We start from the raw sequence: 10,002 nt of genomic DNA, 5'->3' as shown, positions 1-10,002 counted from the left end.
CCTCCCCCCATTCGCCGCCACCCTCTGCTCCCTCATCGTTCCGGCTTCGCCTTTCCACGGTGCCAAGTTTAGTTTCTTCCTGCTTAGAGACTTATTTTTAAAGGGTTCCCACAGTAAAATTCATTAGGGGGAATCTGATTGGCTCAGCTTGGGTTAGGTATTCCCTCTTTGTCCAATCAGGTTTGGCTATGGCGTTTGGGTCATGTAATACAAATATGGGCACATAGTCTCACTTCCTCAGGGTATGGGTGGGGCTCGGGTCTCTGAAAAGGGGAGGGGAGGTAATGAGGATGTTTAGGGAATTTTTCAAACCCATAGATTTTGGAGTGGAATGAAAGGTGGTCATGAACTCCTTGACTTACATGGGGAAACGACTAAAACATTTCTATCCACTGCTCACCTAGCTTGTGCCTGTTGTTTTACGTTGTGAGGCTCCATTGTCTGGGCTATAAGCTAGCTAATCTGTCATCTAAAAGGTCAGCTATTTAAAGATATAGGACATTGGGGTATGTGATATACACTCTGTGCAGAAGATTTTACTCAAGATTTTAATTTAACACAGTGAAACGGGTTTTCCTTACCTTCCTGGTGGGAATGCCAATTGCCAGAATCCTTTGAGAAAGCAGTTGAGAAATGTGGATCAAGAACCTTTATGCCCACAAGTTCATTTTGAATTTGGTAGGAGGCTTATTTGAGCTGGTTACATAGTGAGTGCTCGATGAAAGCTTACTGAGAGATTAGTTTATACTTTATTTGCTTTTTATATCATGTCCTTTCTTGCTTTTCTCTCTCCCTTGCCTCGCTATGGACGGCATGTCAAGCTGACATGTGAATGAACGGAGCAGGTTAAGTACGCGCATGCGAGTTGTGCCACTGAACTCAGACAGCAGGAAAGCAGAGCTCTGGGTTCCAACTGTCCCCTGAATGCGAGTTTCTCCCCTGAGCTGTAGGGCGTGATGACTGGAAACAAACGTGGGGGAAGGGGACTGATGAGAGGCTGAGGATTTCTGTCCACCCTTGAGTGAAATGCCGTCCCAGAATTTTCTTGGTCTGGTTCAACTCAACTTCATCCGCAGCCAGAACTCATCACTTTATCTGACACGCAAGAGGCCCGTCCCCTTTCCATCAACACTGGCTCTTTGTCAGCGGTTGGAGAGAAAGCTGTGGAGCATAATATTTCTTTAATGCCACAGGCTTAAGAACTCCTCCCCTCCCCTGCTCATATTTTGTGGTATTCTATCTACCTGCACCAACTGGTTCCTGAGGAATTTTTAGTCACAAAAACTTCCAGGAGCGAGGTCACACGTGGGCTTTTCCAGGGCTTGCCTGGCAGATTTTTTTCCTTCCCCAGTTTTACTGAGATATAATTAACATATGACATCGTATTAGTTTCAGGTGTACGACATGGCGATTTGATATATGTATATATTGCAAAATGACTACCGCAAATAATTCTAGTTAACATCCATTGCCTCACTTAGTTACACATTTCTTTCTTGTGGTCACAGCTTTTAAGATCTACTTCCCCAGCAACTTTCAAATCCACGCTACGTTGTAATTCACTACAGTCACCACGCCGTCCATTACATCCCCATGACTTACTTATCGTGTAACTCGAGGTTTGATGTGTGTGCCTCTCGACCACATTCACCCATTTCTCCCGTCTCCCACCCCCGACCTTTAGCAGCCACGAGTCTGTTGGCAGGAGGTCTTACAGCAAGATTCTGGGTGTTGTTTTACAGAACTGCCCAAAGGGGGTCCTCGAAACGTGAGAGAACTTGTCGACACATATTTCTGTTGTGCACACCCAAGTGGGGCTCACCCCTGGTTTGCGTCAGGATGCGTGTTCCGGAGGTGGCAGTGGAGAGCAGTGGAGGCCCCGAGTGTGCGCCCTCGCTGTAGACAAGCTCAGGGAGACTGCCACCTTCACCTGTGGTTGGTGAGGAGGTAGACAAATCCACATCGAAACCCCTGCACTCTGAAGGTGTGCAGACACGTACCTATGCACGACAGTAACATTTTATTTGACGAGTTGCATTTAGGTGCTTTTAGTGCACTGTGGGAATTCATCGCTGAGCAGAAGAACTCGGCATTTGACTGTGAGATTACTTAAAATAACTTAAAAATTCACTATTAACTGAACTCAGAGTTTTTATTAGGTTTCTGAGATTCCAGTGAACTCTCGAACAACATCTGTTCTGAGAAGCGCCAGCTGTTTTTGGCAGGTTTGCGTGATCTAAGCGGAAGCGTCTTTCGCTCGGGGCTGCCCCAGACCTCACCCAAGCCCTTCTTTTCTCATCGAGATCCCCATACCTGCACGTCACCCCAGAGCAAGTGAGACTGAGGTTGGGGTGTTGAGAGGGATTTGCGAGGGGGACTGAAAAAAGAAGGCAATGATTTTGGTCTCTACGGGTTTCTAAGTAGGCTCCTGCCAAAAATCATCAGAGAGGCGGGCTCTTGTAGTTCAATGTAGTTCAACTCGGTGTTTCTATTGTAACTGGAACTCATTTTCCAGGATTTCCTGCTGAAATTTGAATTTTCTACTAATTAATGATAGAGTGATGAGACGGCGCTTTTGATCTCCAGTTCGTCCTAGGCCTCAGCGTGCAGCTCTTTTCTCCCAAGGCTAAGGGGTCATTGTCGGCTTATCTCCCCATTCCAGGCCCTTTGGGGTTCCGGGAAACCTTGGCCCCGTGTCCTTTTGTCCATGAGCTCACATCGAACTCCAGACAGATCTGGCTACCGGGTCGCAATGCAGAACGTCAGCCTGCCAGGATGGCAGGGCCACTTCCTATTACCCACCTGTTTTTGTTGTCAGTTCCCAAGTTCAACAACAAAGGGAACTTTTGCCCTGTCCCTGGACCGCATTCCTTCCTGGAAGTGAGAAAACTGTTGGCGCTAGTACACACATTCAGAACGAGAGCAGCTGGCTCTCCTTGAGCCTTATGATAACCGAAGGTATAGAGGGTGACAACAGAGCTTTTCCTGGGAATCACTCTGAGGCGCGGAGGCAGCTTTGAAATGAGTCCCTTTTTGTTCAAGGTCAGGGGAACGAGAGCTGTCTACTGCTCATGCAAGAGGCACATGCAAAGCAGCCTCCGACCTGCAGCCTGCATTAAGAGTTACATGCAAACAAGCCGGAATCTCATGTTCAGAATGCCTGATGTTTCAGGCTCGCTAAAGTAAATAGTTTCGGGAAAAGTAAGTGTCTTCACTCTTTCTGTCAAAGGCAAGGTGTTTCAGGTTCTTCTTTGTGGTGCCCTCAGCAAGCGGCAGATGAAGAAGAGCCAGGGTGAGGCCTGGACGGTTGTGAAACATCTGTGATGTCACTACTGTCACCACGCAAAGTTGTAACAGAGAACACTGGATTTCTGTGTTTACTGCTTCATAAGCCACATAGACAATTAAAATTTAAATAAGGGTGTATTAATGTATACAGCTGCAGAGGGTTTTTTTTAATTTGTTTTCAGTTCATTTATTTGACTAACCATTTTTCTTATATAGTATTTTATATGTGGATATGAAAACACCCTTTCTTTGTAAGTGAAAGTATTTAATTTCTGGAAATTTTTAAATTAATAGTTTCCTGAGTTTTATATTTTTAGCAATTTTTTTAGTTTTATAGCTTACTTAGCAGAAGAAAACTCAACAAACTTCTGTAAATCATTTCTTTAACTTGCTATCAGCTGTAACTATATTTACAATGCTTACTTAACTGTCAGCTAAGTGCATTAAATACTATTGTTTCGATGGCCCTTGCTGTGTCAAACTGTTATTTCTGGCATTTCAATATAAGCACAAGGTCAAGAAGAATAGGGAACAGCAAATAAATTTCTCAGCAGGAATTCCAGCTTCCCTTCTTCTATATGTTCATACTTCTCATCTCCAAGAGAAAAAAAAAAGAAATCTTGTAGACAGATAACGTTGTCCGAATTTTGTTATCATTTCTGCTCATGGCTTTAAGAACACTAGAAGAATAGTATTCTATAACTTTGTGGATAATTTTATATAGTAGATGCGGACTATAAATCTTCTTGGCTTATAGAAAGAGAATAATCCTAAAATAAATTATATTTTCAGCCTTGAACTTATCCTCTCTCTGAGTCCTTCCTTATAAAATTCTCTTACAGAAAAGCAAACTGCCATGACTTCTCATTCCCAGAGCTCTCGTTGACTGCCGGTGCTTCCCGAACTTTGATGCCTGAAAGTCTTTAAAAATGTTTAATCATTGTAATGCATAAAACAATGTGGAGCAGTCTGACATTGTCTTTGTGTGGTTGAAAAAAAACACACAAAAATAAATTGTTCGTACAGTGCTGAGAACGGAGGTTGGGATTAAATTGACCTGAGGTTAATGATAGGATGAAGATCAACTGTCAAGTAGCAAGAAAATGCAATAGCCTTGGCAATAATTAATGTTGAACAATGACTGGAGTTCAGATGATCGTAATGAGAGATGAGACACTGTTCTGACTGTCCAGAGGTCAATGTTACTTGGTTTCCTATGGTTAGGGGTAAATAAGGAGGACTTCCTAGTAAAAACAATGTAACTGGATACAATGAGTCTGCAGGGATCCAAGGTTCATGGGAGGCATTGTTAGTACATAAAAAGAGTTTATAAAATATGTAGCAACCAATGTTTTATGGAATTTGGTCCTGAAAGAGGGGAGGTGGGGAGAGCCTGGGGAGCTGGGGAGGTATTTATCCAACTGCAGAAAACAGACCAAGAGGACGGTTTCCAGAATCCCTTTTGTTGACTAGATTCCTGTAATTCTAATGAACCTTTTCTTGAAACCTTCATTTTGTGAATGGCACTATTCTTCCTATAATAGATCATCGGTTGTCCTTGCTCTCATAATGTAGTACATTAATATATCATTAAAGCAACAGATGTATTAGAGTAATACATTATCAGAACAAAGCACTCTGGTGGTGATGTATTTAAGAAGAGATGGCTCCATCTTGGGCCAGAAGCTGAGTTAGTTCAACAATACAAAAGGTGAGTCCATGGCCCATGCTCGTTGGCACTTAACATTTGTCTCTGGCTGTAGGTTGTGACCTAAGTGTGTAGGTTGTTATCTAAGTGTATAGGTTGTGCAGCATTACTGTTTGTATTGGACCATTGCATCTTCGTCAAAATACTTGGATATGGTGAGTCTTTTTTTCTGAGAAGAAAAAGAGCAGAATGAAAGTCTTCTACGACAGAGGGTCGTTTATAGGCAATGAATTGTATCACATGGTTTTGTTTTTAGGAAGGCAGGTTCATCTGGGGCTGCAAGCCTATATCACGTTGGTCAGGGTGGCGTTTGCTGACACCAAATGGCAGCTGTATTTGCTTCTCCTGCCCCCTCACTACAAACACCATCATTTTCTCTCAACACTTTTTCAAGTCCTATAACCTGGGGCAGGTGTTTTCAAAATCAAACATTTGATCTATAAGTAAAGAGAACACGCTCTAAAGATGCTCAATACTTCCAGAAAAAAATTTAAAAAATGGTTAAAGAGAGAAAACCAATACACTTCATCTAAGGTGGTCATAAGGTTTTGTTTGTTTGTTTGTTTTGCAAAAAGCCTTATTGTTTCCATTTGGTCCAATGCACGGGAGAGTGTTCCGGGGTGGTTAAAAGCCTGCCTAGTGGTTGCAGGGAGAGGCTCAGGCAGAAGCCAGAGACCAGGGAAATGCAGAAGGGCCCCTCAGTGGTCTCTGGGCTCCAAAGGCTCCTAGTTGTGCTTGAGGGTGAGCCTTTGGAAGAGGTAGTCGCTCAGCCCAGCCCAGCCTGGGGCCACCAGCCTGTAGAGGTGGGTCGGCTGGTCTCCCATCTGCTTGATGAGTTTCACCTCCTCACTCAGGAAGTGGTTCTCCAGGAAGTCACAGCCGAGGGTCTGTGCGGGCAGAACCCAGGGCCTGCAGACCCAAAAGGGCCTGGTTCAGGTGCTTCTCCAAGGCCAAGGCGGCTTCCATGACATCCTGAGTTTGACCCCACTCATCATGGGAAGGCTTCTGGATGTCCTGGAAGAGAACATGGCCCCCACACTGGTTTTGCACCAGCTTGAGATGTTGGGGGACCTTGCACTTCTCCTCCGCCAACTTGCAGAAGAAGTGGTGCATGCCCTGCAGATTCATATCATCACGATGGAAATAGAAGCCCAGAGAGAGGCAGGTGTAGGAGGCCCGCAGATACAGGGCGCCCAGGTGGTTGATGGCGGCCTCCAAATCCGTGGAATAATTCTGATGAATTTGGGAGTTCACGGTCACTTGGCAATAAGGAGTTAAGTTCAAAAGACAGAGTTGGCAGGTCTGAGAGGCCAGGGATGGCTGAGACGGTTCCTGAGGACGAGACTGGAAAAGAGGCTGGAGGGTCGTTGGAGGCTGGAAGAAGAGGCGCCACTAGACCTGTTCCACCCACTCTTGAGACAAGAGATTGACCTGGGGAAAGGATGGCCGTGGTTAATTCTGCCAGAGCTGGGCCAGAGAAGTGGTGCCCCCATAGGAGCAAATCTGAAGGACTTCAATACTTGCTTAGTGCACAGATGAAGAAGGACTTTTCTTGTAACGGCTTGTTTATCATCACCTTCATTCTCCTGATGGTTGGTTTAGGAATTCAGGATATGGGGAGGGTTGGACCTGTGGGCATTCAGATCCCATATGGGTATGCTGACATGTTTAGCTGCAGACAGGGCCATGGCCAATGCCATGGTCATGTTGAGATTTTTATGGCAAAGCCCCAGTCATATTATTGCCATCACTGTGCAGAGATCAGATTTCTTGTTCTCTTCCACCCTTTACAGCTACTAGGCTTGACCTGCAAAAATTCCCAGAACAAGAAGGACATATTTATAACAACTCAAAGGCAAACTAGCTAGAAGCAGCAATTGAGAGGAAGATTTCCATTAATCAAGGTGTGAGTGAGGAGTGAGAAGGGGTAATACTTTCTAAGTCCTGACGTCTTCTAGTTGAATGAGCCTGAGAGAAAGAGTTAAAGATTTAAATCCGTTCTCTTTCATACCCTCTCACAGCAAGGAAATTCTTCGCCCTCACCCGACCCCCCTCAGGAGAAAGCAATAATGGACTTCTTAGCAGCAGTCAACACCTTGAGAAAATAGCCCCGGTTTAGAGAACAGCATTCCTAGGGGGTTTCCTCTGGCACTTGAAGGAAGGATTTGGGGGAGTCCAAAGGGAGACGTGTCTGCACTTGCTAATGTGGTTTTATAATAGTTGTTGTGAACTTCTGTCACATGACTTTTCCTAGACTAGTGGTATGAGATATTTGTTAACTATTTTCTAAGTGAATGACTCAGATGAACAGATGGGTCTGTCTGTATCCCTTAATGGACTGACTGTCTCTTAAGAAAGTGCCAGGTACCCCAGAAGGGAGAGGTGGAAGGAGAGAACTACTATTATCTTACTAATTCTTGTTTCTTGGCTGGAGGTTACAGAGCAAAATACACTTGAGTTTTATGCCTGAAGGGGAAAGAACTTAGAGCAAGACTCATTGCAAAATGCTAACAACCTTAAATAGAAGACACAGAAACAGGTCTGTGAGAACAGACAGTTCTCCCTTACCCAAACTTGGGCTCTGCTGTGTTTGTATTTACCAGTGACCTTGCCACTGTCACTTAGTACTGGGTGATACGAGAAATAATGGAGTGCCATTTTTCACATTTCACCAGAATAGACTCAGACCCCGTAAGACCTGATATATTCAGTCCCCAAGGTATCATAGATTCATTCATTGATTTTAAATATTTTATAAAATGCACCCATCAAGAGGCTAGAAGCATATATCCATCAATGAAAAATTAAACAATCAAGACCAAACAACACACACACACACACACACACACACACGCACGCACATTCAACCATGCCATTCATTATCATGAATAAGCCATCAACAGGAGACCAAGGAAAGACAAATAACTTACATCAGGCCTGCAAGTAAAATACATTTATCAGCCCACTTAATAAATGCTTTTTGACATCGACGAGCCTGTCTCCATGTGGCCCTGTACCAAGAGTGATTTACGCACACACACTGTGCGCGCTCTCAGAGCTTACAGTGCGAGAGAGACAGCGGAGCAGAGTCTGCTGAGGGCTCCTGGGCATGCTATGCTGATCATTTGTGTTTTTAAAATAGAACAAATTGATGTGGGTGTCTTTGGGGGCTTTCTCATATCACGGTCTGAATTCGGACGACGGATGGATGGGAAGGCTCATGTCGTGTGAGTGTGCAGGGGCAGGCAGGTACTGCTGAGGGGAGTGCGGATTGTTTCCGGCTTCCTAGGGCAGTCTGGCAACATGGACTTGCAGCCTCCAAGTTTTTCATTTCCTTTGGCCCAGGGACTCTACTTAGAGGACTTTATTTTAAAGACATAGTCACGGAGGTTGCAATGATTTAGCAACAAGAATATTCATTTCAGCATTGCTCATGGTAGCTCAAATTTGTCAACAGTCTACTTTGGAACAGTTATATTGTGGAAGCCAACCAAGTTCCTAACACAATAATGGGGAGTGGCGAATGATATTTTAAGGAAAAAGAAGTATGCTGCAGAACAATGTTACTGAGTCATCCCTTTTCGGTGAACAATTTTACACCCACAAGTATACATACATACTCCAATGAGCATAAGACTGCAAGAAAGCACGTCAGAACATTATAATTATCTCCGTGTGCTAATATTATGGGTGATTCAAATTTTATTTTTGCTTATTTGCATGATCTTCATTTCTAAATCGATATTTGAAACAAATGAAAATGCACTAAGATGGGTGAACACGAAGGTCAGCCAGCGTGGCTGGGGATCAAATAAATACACGGGGACAGAGGGGACTGGACTTTGGGGGGTGAGCACACAGTGATGCACACCTGACACTTACACAATGTTACCCCAATACATGTGGTTAAAATGAAAATATAAACGAACAGAAAGAAAGAAAGAAGGCATTTCTCCATATACGGTACACTTTATTGAAGTTACACAAAATTGAGCTAGTGCTATATAAAATATGGCCAGTCTCACCTTACATTCCTTAGTTGAAACCCCCTTGCTCCCCCATTTAAGACGAACCTTCCTCAAGAATCATATACTATCAGAGCCCGTGGGCTGAATGAATGGTGGGGAACCTGTGTTCGCTCTGTGGCCACAGGGCCACGCCCCCTTGGCCGCCCTTCGTAATTCCCCGCTGAGCCACCGTTTACCTGCACGGGAACATCTGTGCGAGACCCAGGGTCTTCCCCTGTGTTATTTTAACATTTGCTGCCATTCTAACCTAAAACCTCCCTTATACCCTATCTATAACCCCGTCACAAGGTCACCCCAGCGTTCGTTAAGGGGCGGAGCAGGAAAACACTCAGGAAAGTCAGGTTCTTGGCCACAGAACTTCAGACGGGCTAGGTCTCGATCGAGAAGGCCAAACCACCGCCGGGATGCTCTCTATTAATTTGCGAGAGAGCACTTCACAATATTAGAGAAAACACAGGGAAAATAAAAGGCAGTCTTAAAGCACACATGCATTACCACATTTGCAGATTTATGCCCTCTGAGATGGCATTGTCCCTCCCGCACACACATTATACCCGGTCCTCTGGGAAAAGCAGGCTTGAATTATGTAAGTTTTGAATTACGTGAGGTCCCCAGGAGTACATTCTTTGCATGAAATGTAACCGTCTTGTACAGGGCGGTGGGGCAGGGTGAGGGGGGCGTGGCATAATGGAAGGCAGAGGGCGCTGAAAAGCAGGCGATGAGGTGAGTATAGGGTTTTAGAAGCCTACGGAGGCTTCCACTCAGCTGGGGGGGGGGCGGGGGAGGGAAGACGGGATCGGGAGGCAGCTGCAGAGGGCAGGAAGGGGCTCTCAGTGCCTTGGCGCAGATCGTGGGGCTTCCCTTGCATAACCGGCAAGACAGTATTTCCTCTTGACAAGAGACGGGAACAATGGGGGCTTGCATGGAAAGCTCTTATTTATCAGTTTGGTTTCCTGTCCTTTGATTGTCCTGAAATGA

General features: G+C 44.8%; 1 pseudogene; it reads right to left on the bottom strand.

Moving 5' to 3' along the window:
• Positions 1 to 5,721: 5,721 nt before the first annotated feature.
• The window catches only part of LOC123813974, a 61,592-nt pseudogene continuing 57,311 nt past the window's right edge, over positions 5,722 to 10,002 (bottom strand).

This window comes from Phyllostomus hastatus, unplaced genomic scaffold, assembly GCF_019186645.2.
Source record: "Phyllostomus hastatus isolate PE091 unplaced genomic scaffold, TTU_PhHast_1.1 phas_contig_159, whole genome shotgun sequence".
Taxonomy (NCBI): Eukaryota; Metazoa; Chordata; class Mammalia; order Chiroptera; family Phyllostomidae; genus Phyllostomus; species Phyllostomus hastatus.
This window is presented reverse-complemented; position numbering and strand designations above follow the sequence as displayed.